This window comes from Eublepharis macularius, chromosome 2, assembly GCF_028583425.1.
Source record: "Eublepharis macularius isolate TG4126 chromosome 2, MPM_Emac_v1.0, whole genome shotgun sequence".
In the NCBI taxonomy this organism is placed as follows: Eukaryota; Metazoa; Chordata; class Lepidosauria; order Squamata; family Eublepharidae; genus Eublepharis; species Eublepharis macularius.
Genome location: NC_072791.1, coordinates 154,426,201 through 154,447,338, shown reverse-complemented (window position 1 = coordinate 154,447,338; position 21,138 = coordinate 154,426,201). Strand labels below are relative to the sequence as shown.

At 45.3% G+C, this 21,138-nt stretch overlaps 1 pseudogene; it reads left to right on the top strand.

Moving 5' to 3' along the window:
- Nucleotides 1–4,332: 4,332 nt before the first annotated feature.
- On the top strand, nucleotides 4,333–6,013 carry LOC129323552 (A-kinase anchor protein 4-like; annotated as a pseudogene).
- The last annotated feature ends 15,125 nt before the right edge of the window (nucleotides 6,014–21,138 follow it).

Genomic DNA, 21,138 nt, shown 5'->3' with positions numbered 1-21,138 from the left:
TTGTTCCTGTGTTTTTATTACCCTTCCCATAAACTGATGCTAGATTAAACTTAAGACTACTGTCCTGTTCATACTTATTTGGGTGCAAGCCTCATTACCCAAGGCAACACCAAGTGTGTGCTAATTTCACTTTTCAGGTTGAAACAAGCCATTTTGCTGGAGTAGAAGTTTCCCTTAAGGAACACTTACATTTGCCTTTTACACTGTTTTTTGGTGTAATTGGTTTCCTCTGTGAGTCACATGGGAGAGCCCACCCAATCAAGGATAACACAATGAATGAATAAAATCCCTACTGATTTTTTAAAAAATCTGTCAGATTGGGCTAGATAACTAGCAAAGGTCCCCTATAACAAATTTAAACTAAAAATTGGTCTCAACAAGTTCTTTTTAGATTCAAAGTGCTAAGTGTGCAAACATTACATCCGCAACAATTAATTGCAATTCATTATTACTAATACAATAACATTACAATAACATTTCACAAGCTCACAGACGCGTGTGAGCTATCAGCGCCGTCTGATATAATTTGGAGCAATAAGTACAAAGTCAATGTCCCACTGTAAACATAAGCACTGAAGTGCAAGAGCTGCTGTGCAAATAGCAAAAAACAAAAGCCAAGGCTTCTGTCCGTGCTGTCTGCAAATGATGTTCCTGCCCTGTGGACAATTGGCCGCCTCAGTTTCGCACACGATGCTCTCACGCCATGCTTCCTCAGGGGCAAAATCCAATTCTAAATGAGAAAAAACAAGCATCCAGATACACAAATATCAACACCTTCCCCTCCCACACTTGGCTTGATAACAGTCACTCTAACTTACAGTACAGGTTACAATCAATTATGCCACTGCATTACTCCATTGCATTACTCCACTTCAGCTCCACCAATTCATTGAGGTCAACGTAATCACATCTGCCAGTTCTCTGGCTTAAATCCTATTATTTCAGTTGGAATCTGTGTTCTTAAAGGGACCTGTTCACAAGAAACATGATAGGTCCCATTCATTGTTTATGCCCGAAAGGCTCATTGTTTTAAGATCAAAGATCCATTTTGCCTCCCTCTGCAGCAGCATCCTTTGGGACGAATGACTCCCCTGTGTGCTCATCACTTCCAAGACAGAAAAATTAAGATTCTCCACAGTGTGTTTCTTGGCTTGCCAATGTGCAACCAGTGGGGCCTCTGCAACTCCCCTCCTGATTTTAAACATGTGTTCTTGAATTCGAATCCTAACCGGTCGTATCATGCTGCCAATATACCACAGAGAGCAGGGGCACTTGATGATATAAACGACCCCTGCCATGCTGCAGATGGAAAAGTGCCTTAATTTGATCATATTATTTCTAGACACTGTTAGCACCTGTCCTGCAATCACCAATTTGCAGACGTTGCAATGGCTGCACTGGAAATGCCCCGTAGGTAATATGCCGGTGGCCCTGTTCTCCCTTACGTCTGAGTGCACCAGGATGTCTCTCATGTTTTTGGTTCTTCTGTAACCAATAAATGGCAAACTCTCACATCCCGGGAGATGTTCTATCAGGTACCAGTGCTTCCTGACAATTTCACTGATGGCTGGAGCCCTATTTGTATATTCAATAGCCCCAAACAGTTTATTGTTTCGATCCCTGTGTCGGTCCTGCAGCAACTCACTACTATCTGTCCCTGCTGCTCTCCTGCTCGCCTGTTCAATGATCCTCTGGGGGTATCCTCTCTCTCTAAACTGTTCACTTAATACCCTACTCTCCCTTTCATAATCTTGTGCCATGGATGAATTGCATTTAATACACAGGAACTGACCATATAGGACGTTGTCCCTCAGTCTCTTTGGGTGATGGGATCCATATGACAGGTAAGTGTTGCAATCAGTTTTCTTCCTAAAGGGTCTAACTGCCAACTTCCCCTCCGAGCCCAAGAACACCGTTACATCAAGGTAACTGATGCATCGCTGGTCAATTACATAAGTGAACTGAATGTTAGGATTGAGTGTGTTGATCCATTCACAAAATGATTCAGCTCTAGCCCTGTCTGTCATAATCACCAAAAGGTCATCCATAAAACGTTTATACACCACGATCTTTTGGTGAAAAGGATTTTTTTTTACTATCCAATATCAGTTCCTTTTCCATTTGCGACATGAATAGATTCGCAATACTGGGCGCCGCTGCACAGCCCATAGCGACCCCACTAACCTGCATATAGAAATCCTGTCTATATCTGAAGTAGTTCTTTTCAACCACGATGTCAAACAATGATAACAAAAAAGTGTGTCGGTGGATTTTTTATGCTCCTTGAGTCCAGAACACCCTCTACAACTAGCCTAGCCTCCTCCTGTGGAATCGAGGTGTAAAGGGAGGCTACATCTAAAGTAACGAGAGCCGCTCTCACCGGCACAGCCAAACCCTCAATCAGATTAATCAAATGTGCTGCGTCTTTTCCTCCTTAGTCATATTATACCAGCTAGCTCTCTCATCTTTTTCCATACCCTCCACTTCCTTAAGGACCACTCTTTCAAAAGTTTCGATACATCTGTGACACCAGGGACAAAGGAAGACCAAGTCCGGGGAACAAATTTATTGCTTTCTTGTGCCATAGTGTTGCCAAACAAGTTTTTAAGCTTAAGCAATCTGACCAATTTATAGATATCCACCCTAGTCTGCAGAGGGTGTGGGCACAAAACTTAAGCCCTTATTCAACACCCTCTTCTCGACTTGACTCAAGACCTTTTGCGAGAGGTTGAAAACTAGAATCTCCGTCGCCCTCTCCGGTTGCTCTCGGGGAGGCTCTAAAAAAGGCTTCCTACTATGTGGGACAAACCTACTCCTCAATTCCCTACCTACATAGTTTTCTTCACCTGAAGATTCCGGTTCTGATGGTGCAGATGTCTCTGAATCTAACCCCCCCCCCCCCCGGGGCTTTGGTATAAGCTTTCCTATCCAGTTTCTTACGGTCTCTTCCCTCCCACCACTGGTAGACTCTACCTGTGGCGTAGTCCCTGGAGTCCTGCTGGAACTTGGGCATCTTATATTCATTAATCTTTTTTTCAAACTCCACCAACTTATTGTCCAAATCCTCAGTAAGTCGGGTATATTCTTGTTCAGTGTAGGCCCTTTTCAGGGAGCTAGACACCTTTTCACTTTCCGTATTCAACAGTGCTATCTCACTCTTAGAGGTTCTCATAATGAGCAACATGAGGTCCAGTGAACATTTATTGAGGATCGCCATCCATTGTTTTTTAAAGTCTTCATCGTCATTAAACATGCCCGGAGGCTTATGCATTCTTAAGCAGGATCATGTTGTTCTTATTGCTCCAAAAAGGTGGAATTTAAAGACAAAAGCAAACATTTTGGCTCAAATAAAGGAGATGTTTTTCAGCACTGCTGAATGTTGCCTCCTTTTTTTCTTTAGTGCCGCTACCTTTAATGCAGTGGGGTTTACTTGTGAAAAACCATGTCTAAGATTGGGCAGCAAATGTGTTCTTCTAAGAACACCTTTTAGTCTAGCTAGTGCTACTCATGAGGGGCAGTTATTGCAAGAGAGAAAACAGAAGACAGCCTACTGTCAAAATAATGTAATTTCTAGCCAATGTAGGCAAAAATTACAATTCAAGCCTCTTTTTTAACATGGCCTAAATATTACCAGATAAACCTGAAATGTGGATCCATCAGGAGACCAAACAGAATAAATCGTAATCCCCCCCCCCCCAGGCAATCCTTTCTTACCTGCTTAGTGGTCTACTAGCTGCCGCTTATTCCCATCCTCATCAACCTGACTGCTCAAGTGGATGACTTTTGTCCTTTAGATATAAGTTACTAATTAAGAGAAGAAAACTGCAGAGCCACAGCTCCTGCAGCAACATTGGCAGCTGACACTTACTGGTGGGAATTCTGATGCTTTGTGATGTCACGACAGTTACCCATTCACAGGAGTGAAAATGCCCTGTGCTGGCAGAAGAGCATGGAAAGCTGAGAGAGGCAACATCTTGAGTCCGGCAGGGTCACCAGAACTGCTCAGCCGAAAAACCGAACCCAACCCAAAAAAAAAGGGGAGAACACTCTACAGCTCTGGGTGCAGCAAAACAAAACAAACGAAAACACCCAAAGGCACTTTCTTATCAGAGCACTGTCAACGTGTTGCTAGCTGGTGAGTGATACTGATGCTTTGTGAAGTCACTGCTGCTATGTGTCCATTTAAGTGAAAATATCATTTGCAAGCAGGAAGAGCATGGAAGGCTAAGACAAGGCAACATCCCAAGTCTGGCAGGGTCCTCCAAGGTACACAGCTGAAGGGAGAAGCACACTGTACAGCTCTCAGCGCAGTCCCGTTTTTGTCCAGCAAAGATGGCTCAGGATATAGACTGGCTACGGAGCCAGGCTGGTATGTGCAAGATAAATCTCTACAGCCCAGATGGACAGAAAGACCAAGAACGTAAAGTAATCTGTTTCGTTGATGTCTCCAACCTGAATGCAAAGGACAGAAATCTGGATGCTACTGGCCGATCCACCAACATCTCTGACCCTGCCTGTGATGTAGACTTGGCAAATCTGCAGGAGAAGGAGGTCATCATCGTCAAAGACAGAGATCAAAGCAATTACATTAATACGGAAGGAGCAGTCTGCCTTTTCAAGCAAGGCTCTGCTGAAGACATCAACGTGGTCAGCTGGCTCAGTAATGATCTTCAGAAATATGCAGTCGGATTCCAGCATGCACTGACCCACTCAGGGACCCCTTGTAAACCCAATTTGTTTGATTCATCCATAACTGACAAGGCATCCCACAACAACAACAACATGACTCCCAATGCTTCGGGTGGTCCCAAAGGCAACCCAGATGATCTTGCCTATTATGCCAACAAGCTTTGTTCCTTTGTCCTTGACATGACACGTAAAGAGATTAAGGACAAATGGGAGAGTTCCGGCAAGTTTATACACCATACAATTAATCCCCACTGTCCGGAAGGCAAGCCCATCCCAAGCGAGTGTGCTGACTCAAGCGGTCCACATCCAGAAAGGGCCACCAAGAGGGATGACATGTTTCAAGCTGAAACTGGCTTCAAGTCAGGAGAAAGTTTCTCTGATAAATCAAGGAAACACGATGACGTCACGTCTATGAGCAAAGGGATGATGGTGTACGCCAATCAGGTTGCTTCGGATGTAATGTTATCATTCTTGAAGACCATGAAAGTCCAAAAAGGTAAGCAAACTCCATCAGCTTGTGCAGTTTTAAAGGAAGTACTCATGAAGCACACCAAGGAAATTGTTTCAGACTTAATAGACTCCTCTATGAAAAATCTACACAACATCACAGGGGCACTCATGACAGACTCAGATTTTGTTGGCGGACTGAAGAAGAACCTTTACACCTTGGGAACCCAGAAGACTGCAGAGATTTTGGATGCAATGGTGAAACGTTTGTTTAAACTCCTCGCAGAAGATAGGGCAAAGTCTCAGAGTATTGCCTTTGCATCCTTTAAATCAGGGACCCAGTCAAACCAAAGAGCTCAGGGCATGCAGTTTGCATCTTTGAAAAGCGAGGTGCACAGCCAGGGAAAAGACCGAGGAGGCGGGCCAGGAAAGCCTCTTCCATCTGGAAGCAGAGGGCCCGATCGGACGGTGTCGCTGGATGTGTATGCAAAAGAGCTCCTTTTGACAGCACTGATGCAGATACAGCAGCACTTGTTAGAAAAGTGCAGGGGGGACTCGGGACCTCGTGAATGCAATACCTCCTCCTATGGCTACATTCACCGTGATGTGAATCGTGACAGGGCTTGCGGGAGCCCTGGTTCAAGGCAGTCTCCAAAGTCCTGGGAAGGAAGGTCGGATTATCATCACCCTGAATTATGCAAAGAGAAAGGAAGCATCATCTTGTCACTGATCCAGAAAATCTTACGTGACGCTTGTTTGAATGTAGATGAAAGCTCCGGTGACACAAATAGGGCGAGGGAGCCCAAGCATTATTTAAGCTGAACAGTGGAGCACCAGATCTGACAATATGGAGCAGATAAACAAGCAAATGTATTGACCAGTTGGTGGGAACTGTGATAAAGATGATCCATCTATTCATGTCTGAAGTCATTTGATCTGATTTTAGCTAATTAAGACATCATAATCACAGCCCCATTCCAAGAACCAGTGGAGTCAAATTGGGTTGATAAAATGGTAGCAGGGCAAGACCACCCATTAAAGTCAAACTCTGAAAAGAAAGAAGGGGGGTAGAGGCTGTTTTATTAATCATTTCATCAGTGCTCAGCCAATAGCCAGGCAAAAAACAGCTGGATCCTTGTTCCAAAGGAGCAGCACTGGCTGCTGATAGGCTTCTTAAAGTAGGTGAGGCAGGATCCGACAGAGCCAGACTGTGCACTGCCTTCTGTCCACCTCCCACGATTTTGGCCAGTCCAAATTTATTTCAGCTAACCCTTCAGCTAGAATTCGGAATAGCCTGGTGAGAACATGTGCGTGATTAAATCACCCAAAAGTGCTTGATAAAATCTGAACAAGGTAACCTTTTATTGGATAGTCAAATGCCAGAATTACCAGTCTAGGAACTCTCAAGAAAGACTGATTTAAATGTGATGCTGGCAAAGCAAAAGACACCCCCCCCCCCGGGACTTTGCACGGCATCTTGTTCAAACCAGCGCACATCATGGCTTTGCATGGATAATATCCCTGTTTTAAATAGATGCTGAGCAGGTGCTAAGCACCCCACAGGAGCATGCTTTTGCTTTGCTGGCATCGTGTTTCAATCAGGGCAATGCTACAGAACTATTAAGTGCCTTCACACAAAGAGATAAGTGGAACGGTTGCTTCCCTATGTTGCTATGGAGCCTTTGGGTTGCAATGCGTGAATATCACAGCCCTGTGAACAGGACTCCCACCTAACTCATGCAAGGAACATGACATGACCCACAGAGAAGCAGCTCCCACACAGCTTATGTGCAAAGTGGGGGCTCCCAACTCTGGCTTGAGAATTTCCTAGAGATTTGGAGGAAGGGGAGTTTGGGGGGCGGATGGTGCTCAGCAGGACTGTGATGCCATAGGGCCCACCCCCCCAAAGCCGGCATTTCCTCCAGAGGGACTGATCTGTCTAGTCTGGAGAGCAGCTGTCCTTCCAAGAGAACTTTAGGTCCCATTTGGAGATTGGCAATCCAAGGACCTCCATTTATAGTCTCTTAAAAGATGAAAGAGTTGCTCAAAGCCTTCAGTCATATTTTACTGTAGAATGTTTCATTCAACGCATGAATCAGGTGAAGGTGCGAAAATTAATTTTGTATTAAATGCCAAAGTCAAAGCCGATGTCTGAAACCTTACAACCAGCATACACAGTTACTTAGAACATAATAAAATGAATCAGGGTTACCAGACAGCAGCCCAGCTCAGTATTGGCTACATCTTAGGGTTGCTTTCTAGATGTGGTAAATGAATACAAACAGGCGACATATCCAGGAGTAGCGTTATAGCTCAAACACTGCCTGTATAGATTTTGCATTCTTGGTTGCAGTCTTGTGCCCTGCCAGGTTGCTTTAAATTTTTTGATTCACAATGAGATTTAAGCAGCCTAATTATGCTCAGGACTGCAACAGCCCTTGCCGTTGGGTAAGCACACAACTTATCTGGGGAAATGGACAAAAGAAATCTTTTCCAACATGGAAGCTGACAAGGAGTCCTTCCTAAGCTTATCACAAAATGAACAATTAAGCAGATAACTTAGGAGGTTATTTGATCATGTCTGACTCACATACATGGCTAAAGTAGACACATGACCATCTTGTGAGTGGAACATACAGGATGAGTTCAGAAAGGAGAGGCCACCTAAAACCTGTTCAGATGCCCCCCCCCCACACACACACACATTCCTGCCTATCAATCATAAGGGGATCCCTTCAAATTATTGCTAGTGCTTCATTTCTGCTCCTAACCCAAACACTGACCATTCTCTTAATTCTCTTAACACAGATGCCACATTTATTCCAAGGGTTTCATCCACCTACCAACATATTCTACCATTTCTCCTAGTTTATCTTGATTTCAGTAAGGCTTTTGATAAGGTTCTACATAATATCCTTGTTGATAAGTTGGTAAAATATGGTTTGGATCCTATTACTGTTAGGTGGATCTGTAATTGGTTGACAGATCGCACCCAAAGAGTACTTGTTAATGGTTCTTCATTCTCTTGGAGAAGAGTGGAGTGCCTCAAGGATTGGTCCTGGGACCTGTTCTGTTCAACATTTTTATAGATGATTTGGATGAAGGAATAGGGGGAATGCTTATTAAATTTGCAGATTATACTAAATTGGGGTCACAAATATGGTAGAAGACAGAGTCAGGAGGATACAGGATGATCTTGACAGGCTGGAAAACTGGGCTAAAACAAATAAAATGAATTTCAACAGCGATAAATGCAAAGTTCTGCATTTAGGTAGGAAAACTCAAATGCATAATTATAGGATGGGGGAGACTTGTCTTGGCAGTAGTATGTGCGAAAAGGATCTAGGGGTCTTAGTACAGGAAGGACTGAACATGAGTTAGCAGTGTGATGTGGTAGCTAAAAAATCAAACGCAATTTTGGGCAGTAACAACAGAAGCATAGTGTCCAGATCATGCAAAGTGATGGTATCACTTTACTCTGCTCTGGTTAGGCTTCACCTAGAGTATTGTGTTCAGATCTGAGCACCACAATTTAGGAAGGATATAGACAAGCTGGGATGTGTCCAGAGGAAGGCAACGAAAATGGTGAGGAATCTAAAGACTAAGTCCTATGAGGAAAGGTTGAAGAAGCTTGGTATGTTTAGCCTGGAGAGGAGACAACTGAGAGGTGATATGATAACCACTTTCAAGTACTTGAAGGGCTGTCATATAGAGAATGGCACATAGTTGTTTTCCGCTACCCCAGAACCAACGGGTTAAAATTAAATCAAAAGAGTTTTTGGCAAAACATTAGGAAGAACTTCCTGACAGAGCAGTGCCTCAGTGGAACAGGCTTCCTCAGGAGGTGGTGGGCTTTCCTTCTTTGGAGGTTTTTAAGCAGAGGCTAGATGGCCATCTGACAGCAATGCTGATTCTCTGAACTAGGCAGATCACGAGAGGGAGGGCAGGAAGGGTTACACCAGTGCTTAGTTCTTGTGGCCCCTTCTTACATGTCCAGAGTAAGGCCAATTGCCACCTTGGGGTCAGGTAGCAATTTTCCCCAGGCAGGAGGTTGGACAACATGACCCTAGAGATCCCTTCCAACCCTATGATTCTCTGATTCTCATGGGTCAACTCTGTTTTACCAGTCAGGTTTCCCTCGTCTTATTTAGGTTTGCCACCTTTTCACCATACAGCTTTGCCCTTAGCGCGACATGTCAGACAAAAGATTCTGCAGGCAAATCTTTCACCAGCACAAAAGTCATGCTAGGAAAAGCTGTACTTGTTGCAATCGTGCTTGTCATGAGTCGGCTAAAATCACATGAGCACTGCCAAGAAAAAAAGTTAATGACCTTGGTATATTCTTCCTATCTGCCTTCTTATTATAAAATAATAGAACTGGAGAGTATTTCAAAGAACATCTGGGCCACATGAACGGCAGCATTTTCTCGATTCAGCCATAGCCATCAACGGAATATAGAAGTGAGGCTGGAAAAGACTGGGCCTGCTCTTGTGCTCCTCTGCTTACGACACTGGCAACCATGTGCAGAGAGTTTCTGTACCTTTCATAGCTGTGTAGAAAAAAGAATCACAACAGGGGCTGCTATTGCCTTAAAGGGACAGTTCCACTGTGCTCCTTGCATCTGGTATTCACTCTTGCAAAGGAGAACTTTATTTATTTGTTTGTTTTGATTTCTATTCCGCCCTCCCTACATTAGCAGGCTCAGGGCAGATTACATTAATACATTAAAAATTTACAGTTAAAAACACAATAAATACAATATAAATATTTAAAATACAAATACAGCACAGCACTAAATTAATTCAGTTAAACCATTTCCACTATCACTAAAGTTTCTTTGGCTTATGAACCAGCAACCATTGGGTTCAATCCGTGCTAAACTTGCAATTTCTACCAATTCCCATTTCCTACTGCAGACCCCTATCTTGGCATGTCTCAGGGTCCCCTAGCCCCCATGTGCAGCATTTCATGGAAATCAGTGGGCTGCAATGGGCAGGAGGAGGCAGGAAATTTCCATTCTGATGGTGGAGAATTTAGACTGTTTTTGACCCTTTGAAAGGCCATGCTTTAAACCGTTAAGCTACCCTAGAAACCTTGAGCAGTTCTTTTTCATGGCACAAATGCTGTCCACTAGAAGTCACAGCACCAGAAATGTAGCAACTAACCCTTTCTTCCTTTAAAACTTAATAAACTTCCAGAACTTTGATCTAGTCTGAAAGGAGGAGAAGCCCCCTTTTCCTACCAGTAGCTTTTGGTTCAGATTGAAAGCTGTTTTGCATCCAGCACCACCTAATCCAATTAAGTCTGCCTGTATTCCATTTTAAGACTCTAAAAACTACAGTCCCAACATGCCCTGAAGCATCTTTTTCTCTCCAACCATCCTTCTTGGGTTTTTTGTTCTGAGCATCCAACTAGATGAGCAGTTCTGGGAAACTCAAAACTCTGTGCTCAATTATTATTTTTTTATATAACAGAGGTTTTGTAGTGCCCGTTCCATCCAAAACAGGGGAAGCAATTATTCTGGGCTCACATTTTCTGTCCCTTTGTCAGATATGAGGAATGCAAAAGGAAAGGGAACTTTGACTCTTGAAAGCTCATACCTTGGTCTAGTTGGTCTTTAAGGTGTTGTTGGACCCAAATCTTACTCTGATTGTACAGCAACCCACCTGAACCATTTTCTATCCCTTTCTCCTGTTGTTCACACAGCTGTTCTGAGTGAAGAGTGAGAGGTACTGAAGCCATCCTGATGGTACCATGTACCTCAAGAGAGCTTTTTGGGCTGAAGGGGAGGGTGAACCAAGGCCTAGAAATCTGGCTAGCTATCCAGTGTTCTCCATGGTACGTTTTGAGCTTAAGGTGGGTGGTGGGCAGGAGCACTGGGCAGGTCAGTGCAGGGAAGCTGCCTCCTTCTGGCCCACTTCCCATATCCCTAGTGCTGGTGATGAATGAGGAGGGAGGTGTGGGACCAAGTGAGAGGCTGGAAGGGGAGGTGCCCAGGCCGCTTGAAGAGACTCCCGACACTAATGAAGATAAAGTGAGCCAATTCTTTTCTTCTCACAGGGAAATTGAGTAGCTCAGAGAGAAAAAATGCTTTCAAGTGTATTCATCTAGAACAGGGCCCGAGGCAAGAGATTCCAGCAGCGTGAGGTTGGCCTGGAGACCTGAGTGACACACCAGAAAAGGAAAAAAACACCTAGACGGGTGTATGCACACTCCAGAACACAAAGAGGTGCACTCATGCATGAGCATACAAACACTCACAGGGCCACTTGCAGAACAACCCAAGAGTGTCGGAACAGTTTTACTGGATCAGGGCAGGCCCAGCTAGTTGGGCATTCTATTTCCAAAAGTGACCAGCAGATGCCTCTACAGAAATGTATTTACCAAAACAACCTTGTATATGCATGATCACATCCAGCTGCAAGTGAGCTCATACATGCACACCAGAATTCAGGCATACACAGGGCAGTTTTGGGGGGAGATCGCAATGATGCATCCAATACAGACTAATCACCACAGCCCTTGTGCACTGAGGACTGAGGGTGCTGATCTCTTATTCCATCCAGCCACGTCAGAGTCAGAAATGAGCACTGGACCAGCATAGGCCACAAGCACACTCATCTGCATGGCAGGATCCCACAAGAAAAGAAACTTGACTTTGTGATGCTCCTTTAGGATTCCTTGTGATTCCTAAGGCACTGAATCAGAGCCATGTGAATGGACTCACAAACAATGGGGCTCCCCACACAATGATGTACACCAAGTAGTACCCTAAGACATATTATACTTAGGTTGCCCAGGTGACAAAAATATCTTATTGTGCCCCATATTTTTGCCAAGGAGGAACATCATGTATACACCAGTGGGATCATTATATTCTTCTATCACTCCCATCCTGACCCCAATTCGTAGGCTGCCACATCCCTTTATCCTCATCCTCCCTGGTCACTCCTGCAGTGATCTAAGACCCACTAGGACCTGGGGAGAGTTCCCCAATTCAAATCTTAGGAGTTTCCTCTTTCCCTAAAATATTAGAAATGGCCCCAACTAGAGAAAAGTCATTTGGTAGGATGGATTTCCTGGGTCAAGGGTCTGGTGGATAAACCTAGATACAAATGAACATCTGGAAGAGGGACTCAGGACCATGACTTCTGGCCTGCCCCCAACTCCACATGTTCATGGCTCTTGCATGCATCAAGCTTATATGCCTCTAATGAACATGGGTAGGCTCCTATATGAGCAGTCTGAGGCCCTCTGCTTTCCAGGGGACCAGCTCACATACATATGTAGCCTCTGTGCACACAGAACCCACATGGAACCAGGACTGGGGCAATAGGTGTGGCCCCAATTCCCCCTCTCCCCACATTCATTGAAAACAGCTGTTTTCCAGAAGATGAGTGGAAGGAAGATGAAAGAAATGACTAGAGGGGCTAAAGTAAGCTAGACCAGCTTCCTGCTGACAGTCAGGAAGGTTGAGATCAGCTTTATTCATTCAGCAGAATCATTCAGGAAAGCTTTGCCAAGAATTGTGCTGTTAGCAGTCATACCTTCCCTCACACTGAAAGAACAGCTTATGAATATGGACCTATCATAAGCCTTTTCCAGCATGTCTGGTGCTTCAAGCCTGCCTGGCTAAGGAGAATGGTTCCCAACTCCAGCTGGAGATGGAAAAGTACTGTAATGTGAGGCATGAGGCAAGACTGACTATCAGCCCCACACCCTGGAGATGTGCAAAGATTTTAAACAACAAGGTTTTCCAGGAGTTCCTGAAGTAATCACCCACATCCTGCCGATCTTCCCTCCCTTCCTTCTCCCAAATCACAGTTAATCAGGGACCTGATAACCAGGGGGTTTTTTTCTGAGGAAAGAGGTGGCAGAACTCTCAAGAGGGAAATAAGGAAGAAACACATGGGATTCTTTGAAATAATATTATTTCCACGCACTATTGCCGAGTATTTTCAAGAGGAGCCGGAACTCCATTCCACTGTGTCCCTGCTGAAAAAAAGCCCTGCTGATAACCCTTGCTATCCAACAATTGTGGGTCATCAATCACTTTTTTTACCTTTAGTAACACCCAGGAAGGTTTAATCAAGCCTTTCCCATTTTATTGTCTCAACTCCAGAGACAGCCACTAAGCGATTGTCTTTGGGAACAAGACATCAGTTTTGCCGCAGGATACGTTTTGCAGTATAATTGGGCACTCACCCATGTGCTCAGTGTGTGTGTTTTCAACTCATCTATGCACCCTCAGATACATCTTTGCTGCTGCTTCTGTGGAAACTTCCTCTTCAAGACTGGTAACTATAGCCCTACCCTGAATCTCTCTCACTCTTCCTCCCTCACATTTAAGACTTGTCCTTGGGCTCCGAGTTTTTCCTGGAGCATTAAAGGAGGCTGTGGTGAGGCCTCTTTTAAAGAAACCATCATTGGATCTCGCCAACCTGGTCAGTTACCGCCTAGTTTTGAACCTCCCATTTCTGGGTAAGGTGATGGAGAGGGCGGTGGAGAAACAGCTGCAGAGTTTCCTGAAGGAGGCCTCGGCCCTGGATCCCTTCCAGTCTGTTTTCTGCCCTGGGCATGGGGCGGAGACGCTGCTGATTGCCCTCACGGACGATCTTCAGAGACACCTGGATCGAGGCAGGTAGGTGCTACTGATATTATTGGATCTTTCGGTTGCTTTCGACATGGTCGATTAGTCTTCTGACCCACTGCCTCACCGATGTGGGGATATAAGGGACAGCACTGCAGTGGCTTGTCTCCTTTCTTCATGGTCAGGGACAGAGGGTAGCGCTGGGGGAGAAGTTGTTATCCCACCACCCGCTGGTATGCAGGGTAATATTCTCCCCATTATTGTTTAACATCTATATGTGCCCCCTCACCCAGTTGGTGTGAAGTTTCGGTCTTGGGTGTCACCAGTATGCTGATGACACCCAGCTATATATGTTGATGGACGACCAGCCTGGCTCTGCCCCAGATGCCCTGGGGCATGCTTTTAAAGCCATGACTGGATGGTTGAAGCAGAGTCGGCTGAAATTAAACCCCACAAAGATGGAGATCCTGTACTTGAGTTGTGGGAGTGTGGATTTGGGACCTTGGCTCCCTAACCTTGATGGGGCAGTACTTATGCCAGGTCCAAGGGTCAGGAGCCTGGGGGTGATCCTGGATGCCTCCCTGAAAATGAAGGCTCAGTTCTCTGTGGTTGCCAGGTCTTCTTTCTGCCATCTTCATCAGGCCAGGCAGCTTGCTCCCTATCTTTCTATCCACACATTGATCCAGGCAATGGTTACCTCTAGGCTAGAATACTGTAACTTGCTCTACGCAGGACTTCCCTTGGGTCTGATCCAGCGGTTGCTGCTGATTCAAAATGCAGCAATGCATGTCATCACCGGAGTGCCGGGCACAGCACATATAACACCAGTATTGCTCCAGCTGCATTGGCTGCCAATAAAGTACCAAATCAGATTCAAGGTTTTGGTAATGACCTATAAAGTCCTATGCGGACTGGGACCCACATATCTGCAGGACTGCCTCTCCCTATATGTGCCCCAGAGGATGCTCCGATCTAGTGATAAATATCTATTAATGGTCCCTGGCCCACCTGGCCTCAACCAGAACCAGGGCTTTGGGTCCCAACCTGGTGGAATGCTCTGTCTAATGAGACCAGGGCCCAGCAGGATCTATTGTCTTCCTGCCAGGCCTGTAAGACAGAGCTATTCCACGAGGCATATGGTTGGGGCTGAGCTGGGCCTCACCGGCCGATTTGGAAAGAGTGTGGCCCTCCCTATCAGGAATATCCACCACCACCAGACTGTGTTTTTATCTATTTATCTGTTGAAGTAGTTTAGTGACAGTTGGGTGAGAAACAGATGGATTTCTGTGCTGCTGTTGAAATTTTGTAATTCTGTAATTTTAAAATATTTATATTGTATTTATTTGTGGTTGTAAATTTTTGAAATGTAATGTTTTATTGAAATGTTTTTGCAGTGTAATCTGCCCTGAGCTTGCTGGTGTGGGGAGGGTGGAGTATAAGTTGAAGCAAATAAATAAATAAAATAAAAGACTAACCAACTTTTTTGCAGCATAAACTTTTGAGAACCACAGCTCTCTTCATCAGATGCATGATGCATCTGATGAAGAGAGCTGCGGTTCTCGAAAGCTTATGCTGCAAATAAGTTGGTTAGTCTTAAAGGTGCTACTGGACTCTTTATTATTTTGCAACTACAGACTAACACGGTCAACTCCTCTGGCTCTATGACTCTTCCTCACTTCTTTCCTATTTAGCTTTCTGTGTTGTATGTATTTTGTGTGCAATTGCTTTTTACTGCCCCCTTAATAAAAATCATTCCTGCCTGTTTACTAAAGAGTCCTCTAAGAGACTGATCCTGGTATACATAGGTGGAGATCCTGCTAGTTACCTCTTCTTGCTGCTTTTCCTTGTATGCAAATTCCCTCAACTCACAAGGGGGCCCCTCCCCCCTCATTTAGGATAACGGTACCATTTCAGACTGCAGATGGAGAAGCATGTTTGAATTCTGCCTTCCCCTGATAAAAAGCCTCTCTGCCGGCCCAAAGCTAGCATGTCAACAAGATGGCAACACTCCTTGACATATTAGTTTTCTGCATAAGGTGTCTGGGGTGTGAGGCACAGCCCCCGGCCTTGCCGGGAGGAAGCAATGGGAGGCAGCCAGGAGACAGCTGTCCTCCCGCCCCAGCCAGCAACCAGGGCCAGAACCGGCCTACACCAGGGGAAAGGGGCAAAGGTCCAAAGCCTCAGAGGGCTAGAAGGTGCAGGGAGAGGCCAGCTAGTCCCACCCTCCAGGGGGAGGATAGGGGGCTAAGCAGAGCAGAGGGACAGGGCAGAATAGGGACCCTGCAGCGGTCCAAACAGAGCCCTTACCAGCAGAGGAGAAGCAGCCACAACAGCTCAGAGCCACGCCCCAGCCTACACCTCAGCTAGAAGACAGTAACCTGGCTCAGGAGATGCCAAGAACAAAGCCCCTCCAGGTGGAGCTGCTGGAGGCATTCGGCTGGAGAAGCTGGGCAGCCAGCCAAGGGGCCACAGCTGGGCCTGCCTTCAACAATCAGCTCAGCCAGAGAGGCCTGGCAGCCAGCCAATGAGACACAGCTGTTGCTGGCTTGTGCAGCCAAACCAGCTACCCCAGCTGCAACAGTTTGAGGCAGCCCAGGACAATGCTGGAAGGCCAGGGAGGGGTGTGGCCTGGCAGGTGACGCCTGCAAGGAGGGTGGGGCGGAGAAAGCCCTATAAAGGATGGCTTGGAAGAGCACTGGGGTGGTGGGTTTGAGTAGGAGTAATGGAGTGGAGCGGAGCAGAGCGAAGGCAAGGAGAAGAGTGGATGGAGGAGGAGATGGCAGAGATCAAAGGGGGTGAGTGGCACAGGTTGAGCAGACCAGTGAGTGGATTGAGAGGGAGTCTGGGTGATGTATACTGTCCTCCTTCCACAGAGCAGGGTCCTGCAGCATCCCTGGCACCCCTTTGATGTCAGGAGCAGACCGCCTGGTGCCCCGCCCAGCGGCTACCACTGCAAGCCCTGACATGAGGCATTTTTCCCCATGGAGGAAGAGACTATCACACAATTCTCCATCTCCTGCCTGATGCAGCAAAGGGCAGGAAGAGTATTTTGCTGCATTATGAGTAATTTGTCTAGAAGACCTGTAACTCTCACCCAACGGGACACTGGGCAGTGCTTCAGATACATACGGTCGGCATGCTTGGAGGATGCTTCATCCCAGTTCAAACAACTGCTAGGCAAGTTATGGATCTCTCCCAGAAAGGGGCAGGTGCCTTGTAGCTGCTCATAATTCTTCTGTGAATGAACGTAAGAAGAATCCCACTGGATCAGACCAACAGCCCATCTAGTGGACCATCCAATCTCATGGAGTGGCCAGTCATTACTCTAGAGGACCAACAACAGGGCATGGAAGCTGAGGTCTTCCCTTAATGTTGATTCCTATAGCACTGCATTCAGGGGTCTACTGCCTCTGTCCACGGAGGTTCTGTATAGTCACCATGGCTAGTAGCCACTGATGGACCGAGGCTCCAAGAATTTTATCTAATCCCCTTTTAAAGCCAGAAACAGGCTCGTGATGAAGGAGTTGTGCTAGCCATTAGCCAAGCGAGGGAAGGCGTCTTCATCCCATAGCTGAGGTGCTTAAAGAAAGGTCATGATTTGACTTCCAGGGGAGAGCGCACTTGGTTCTGGCATATGCATGTTCATCACTTGACCATCCAGTGAGGGCCTGAATGTGTGAATGGGCCAACACACAGCAAGACTACATATTATCACGAACAAAGACTTTGATCCAGTCAAAGATCAATGAACATAAAATCTCTGTAGCAATTCCCCCCTTGCCATCTCGTTAAAATGAAATTGGTTTAAATCTACTGCACGTTAACAACCATACATTCTCTAGTTCTCCTTTTAGAAATACAGCAATCCATTGTGTATGAAAAGCTGGAAGACACAGATCTTTTCAGTCTTGTGTGCAAAAAGATGTAATCAAGATGTTCTGAGAGGGATGCACATTGCAAGGGAGAAATAAATCTCATAAGCCCTGACCTTGGAATAGGGTTTCTCTCTCTCTACAAAGATGTTTCTCATATTATGAACAAGGACAAAGCTTTAGGAGGTTGAATTCCCCCTTGCTGGTTGTGCATGCTACCACATTTTCAGGAAGGCCCTAAAGCATTATGTCCCTTTGATCACAAGCATTCATAAAACAAAGTGAAACAGTCGTGAAGCCTAATTACTCACCTCTGACCAGTTCCAGTCTCATGGATCTGGGACTTTGGAAGCCAGACGGCTGTATTATTTATTATTTTTACTCACCCTTCCTTCAAGGCGCTCAAGGCAATGCATTTTACCCTTACAACCCACCTGAGAGCTATATTAGGCTGAGAGAGTGACTGACCCAAGCTACTGAGTGAACTTCCCAGCAGAGCAGAGATTTGAACTTGAATCTCCCAGTTCCAATAGGGCTTCCAACCTTCCAACTGATCACTCTAGCTGTTTCTTTAACATCAGTTTTACTTGCAGCAATTATCAGATGATGTTATTTAACTCCATGCCATGAAAAGTTTCAGCTGCCCGTTAAACCTCCATTAAAAGGTTCAGATAATTTTCCCCTGGCCAATTGGCATCCTAAGATCCTAGTGCAGCACTATCAGTTCTACAACATTCTGGCTGTCTCTGTACCATACTGAATATAATATTCAGGGAAAGTAGAAGTGAACTGCAATATTTTGGAAGTTTTTTCAAGTTTCCAAATATGTTTCATTATCGCTTTCAGAACAATCCTATACAGTACTAGACACAGCAATTGCTCTCTCCTCCCACCAGAGGGCAATCTATCTCCAGCTTCCTCCCAACACCCGTTGGCATGTGGGCCATCAATGACAGAACAGGCAGGGGGAGGGAATTCCACTGCACAGGCTGATGGTTGGGTCACTAGTTTGGGCTAATTACTTCATTTATTTAAAACTTTTACATCACACATTTCTAAAGAACATTAATGTAAGATGTATTATATTTTTTAAAACTCCTCTCAGATGTGCCAGATACCTGGGGATGTGGGAGGATTTGTGAATTTTGTTTCATCGCCATAGAATGAATCATGTCCTGTCTAATGGTTCAGAAACAAAGCCCATTTCTTTAGCTAGCTAGCCAGTCAGCTAATTGCTATAGCAGGAGACCTGGGAACCCTAACTCACGGACTGAATGCAAGTTTCTCCAAAAGGGCAAACAGCAGCTCCCAAGGGTGGTTTCTGGTCAGGAAAATGTATCGAAAGCCCCCCCCCCCCGCCCGCGTCCCACAGTTCTGATCTGAATCGGACCTTTGTGCACCTGAGAATTCAGTTCTGAGCCCAAAACTCCCAGTGCACATCTGGTAGACGGGCCTCACGGTGGGCAAGGGGCAGAACACAAGGGCAATGCTGCATGTAGGCTTTGACAGGGTGAGAGTGCCTGGGCCAGCCATTCTTTGTTTCCTACCTGACAGGGTTGTTGTAGGGTTAAAATGTCACCATAAGGACAAATAAAAAATATAACAAATGATGTAAAGTCCCACTCCTAGCTTGGCTCATTTCAAGCCATCCCGTCCAGGTCTCTGTCCTTGACTTCTTACCATTCAGCTGTATCCTGCAGCCTCTGCCAAATAGCCAGACACTTGAAGAGCAGCTCTTGTTGGAAGTTACGGTAGCACACTTTGTCACTGCCCACCAGCACAACACCTCTTGTAGGCACTGAACTGGTCACTTAGCAAAGCTGGCAAGAGTCGCTTCTGAAGAGCAGACAGCATTTCCGACACTCCTCTGTTTGTGGGAGGGGACTGGGGGACACAAGACAGCCATACAGCTCAGACCACAGAGAAGCCTTCACTTGCCCCTGTTCTCAGCCCATCATTTTGTGGAGCTGTCCCCTCCGAGATCTGCACCCATAAGGGAAGCTCTCCTCTCCATTTTCCCTGAGGCTTGCCTCTCAGCCAGATGCATGGGAATGTGGTTGCTGGGGTCCCAGTGGGGAGGTTGCCACATGTCACTGTTTCACTCAGCTGCTAGTACTGCTTAACCAGCTATGCAAGGCACACTTGGCACTGGCAAATCCACACAGCTCAAGCCAGGCCAACTGATGGAAGAACCCTGTACTTAAGCAGCCACAAAATGGCATGAGAAGAAAGGGCATTTCTGCCTCAGCAGGGTCACCGCTGCCTCTGATTACAAGGAAAGCGGCAGGAAGGTTGCTTCCCTCTACCCTCTCTCTACCCCCAACCAACACTCCTTTCACAAACAGATACACCACTGAATCTAAACGGAATCTGTTTCCATGCATTGGAGGAAAATGCCCACAACTGATGCAGAGTTCCAAGGAATTATCGAAGGAAAACACCTGACAAAAAGGTTTTAGACTTTTCTTTCAGATTTCAACTAACAACCATCCCCCATCAGATTATAACCTTTAAGATAGTCTACTGTAATGTCCTCTATATGTAATGCACTATACATGTGATTTTAGTATGCATGTTTTGTTAGCCACCTTGGAGGCCCTTGTGAGGGCAGAAAGGTGGGATATAAATTTTGTCAAATAAATAAAAATATATGAGGCTGCCCTCGAGGACTGATTTAGAAATTTTTAACAGATGCACAACATAGTAGCCCACTTTCTTGGAAGTGTAGATTGCTGGAAATAAGTCATACCATTGCTTCAGCATCAGTATTGGTTTCCTGATATCAAGGTCCTTTTGTTTTTAACTATAAACTACACATACGGCTTTTCCCCTCGTCTGTCTGAACACAGCACCCATGCAACAAGTTAGCTCAACAAAGGCTTGCATAGAGACAGTTTTGGAGGTTGCTCTTGAAACTCACTTTCCCAGAAGTTTGGCCATCCTCCAAAAGCACTGGAAGTCTTTGGTTTGGACTAACATCAAGTGAGGGCTTATCTACCACACTGCTTTAAACAGGCCGAATAATCATTCCCTCTTCTCATGCAACTCTTCAAATTGTGAATCAGTGAAGTGTGCAGCAGGAGGAGTTCTCCAACACCAACATCCTCACCCTTCCCCAAATTATAGTTCCCAGAATTCTTTTAGTGGAGCCATGACAGCTATATAAAACCAATGTTAGTTTGTAATTCAGATGTTTCTTATAGACTGATGATAAATATTTAAAAAAGGATTTTAGTGTTATGTTTTACATTGTCTAGGTTTAATATTTCTTTAAAATGTTTTTATGTTGCTGCCCACCTTGATCTTCTGTGGATAAAATGGATTATACCTAGAGAGGAGGGAGGAACAAAGGAAAAGAAACACACTGGTTGAATTATTTTCTGCTGAAGATGCATGCTTTTTGCTGTTTCTCCAAAGTCTCTCATAAGAAAACTTTTAGTACTAATAATATTTGATTTATATACTTTAAAAATTACTTAAGAATTGGAGCTTAGTGTTTTCTCCTGAATGTCAGTCATGAAATTCTGAAAATTGGAGGA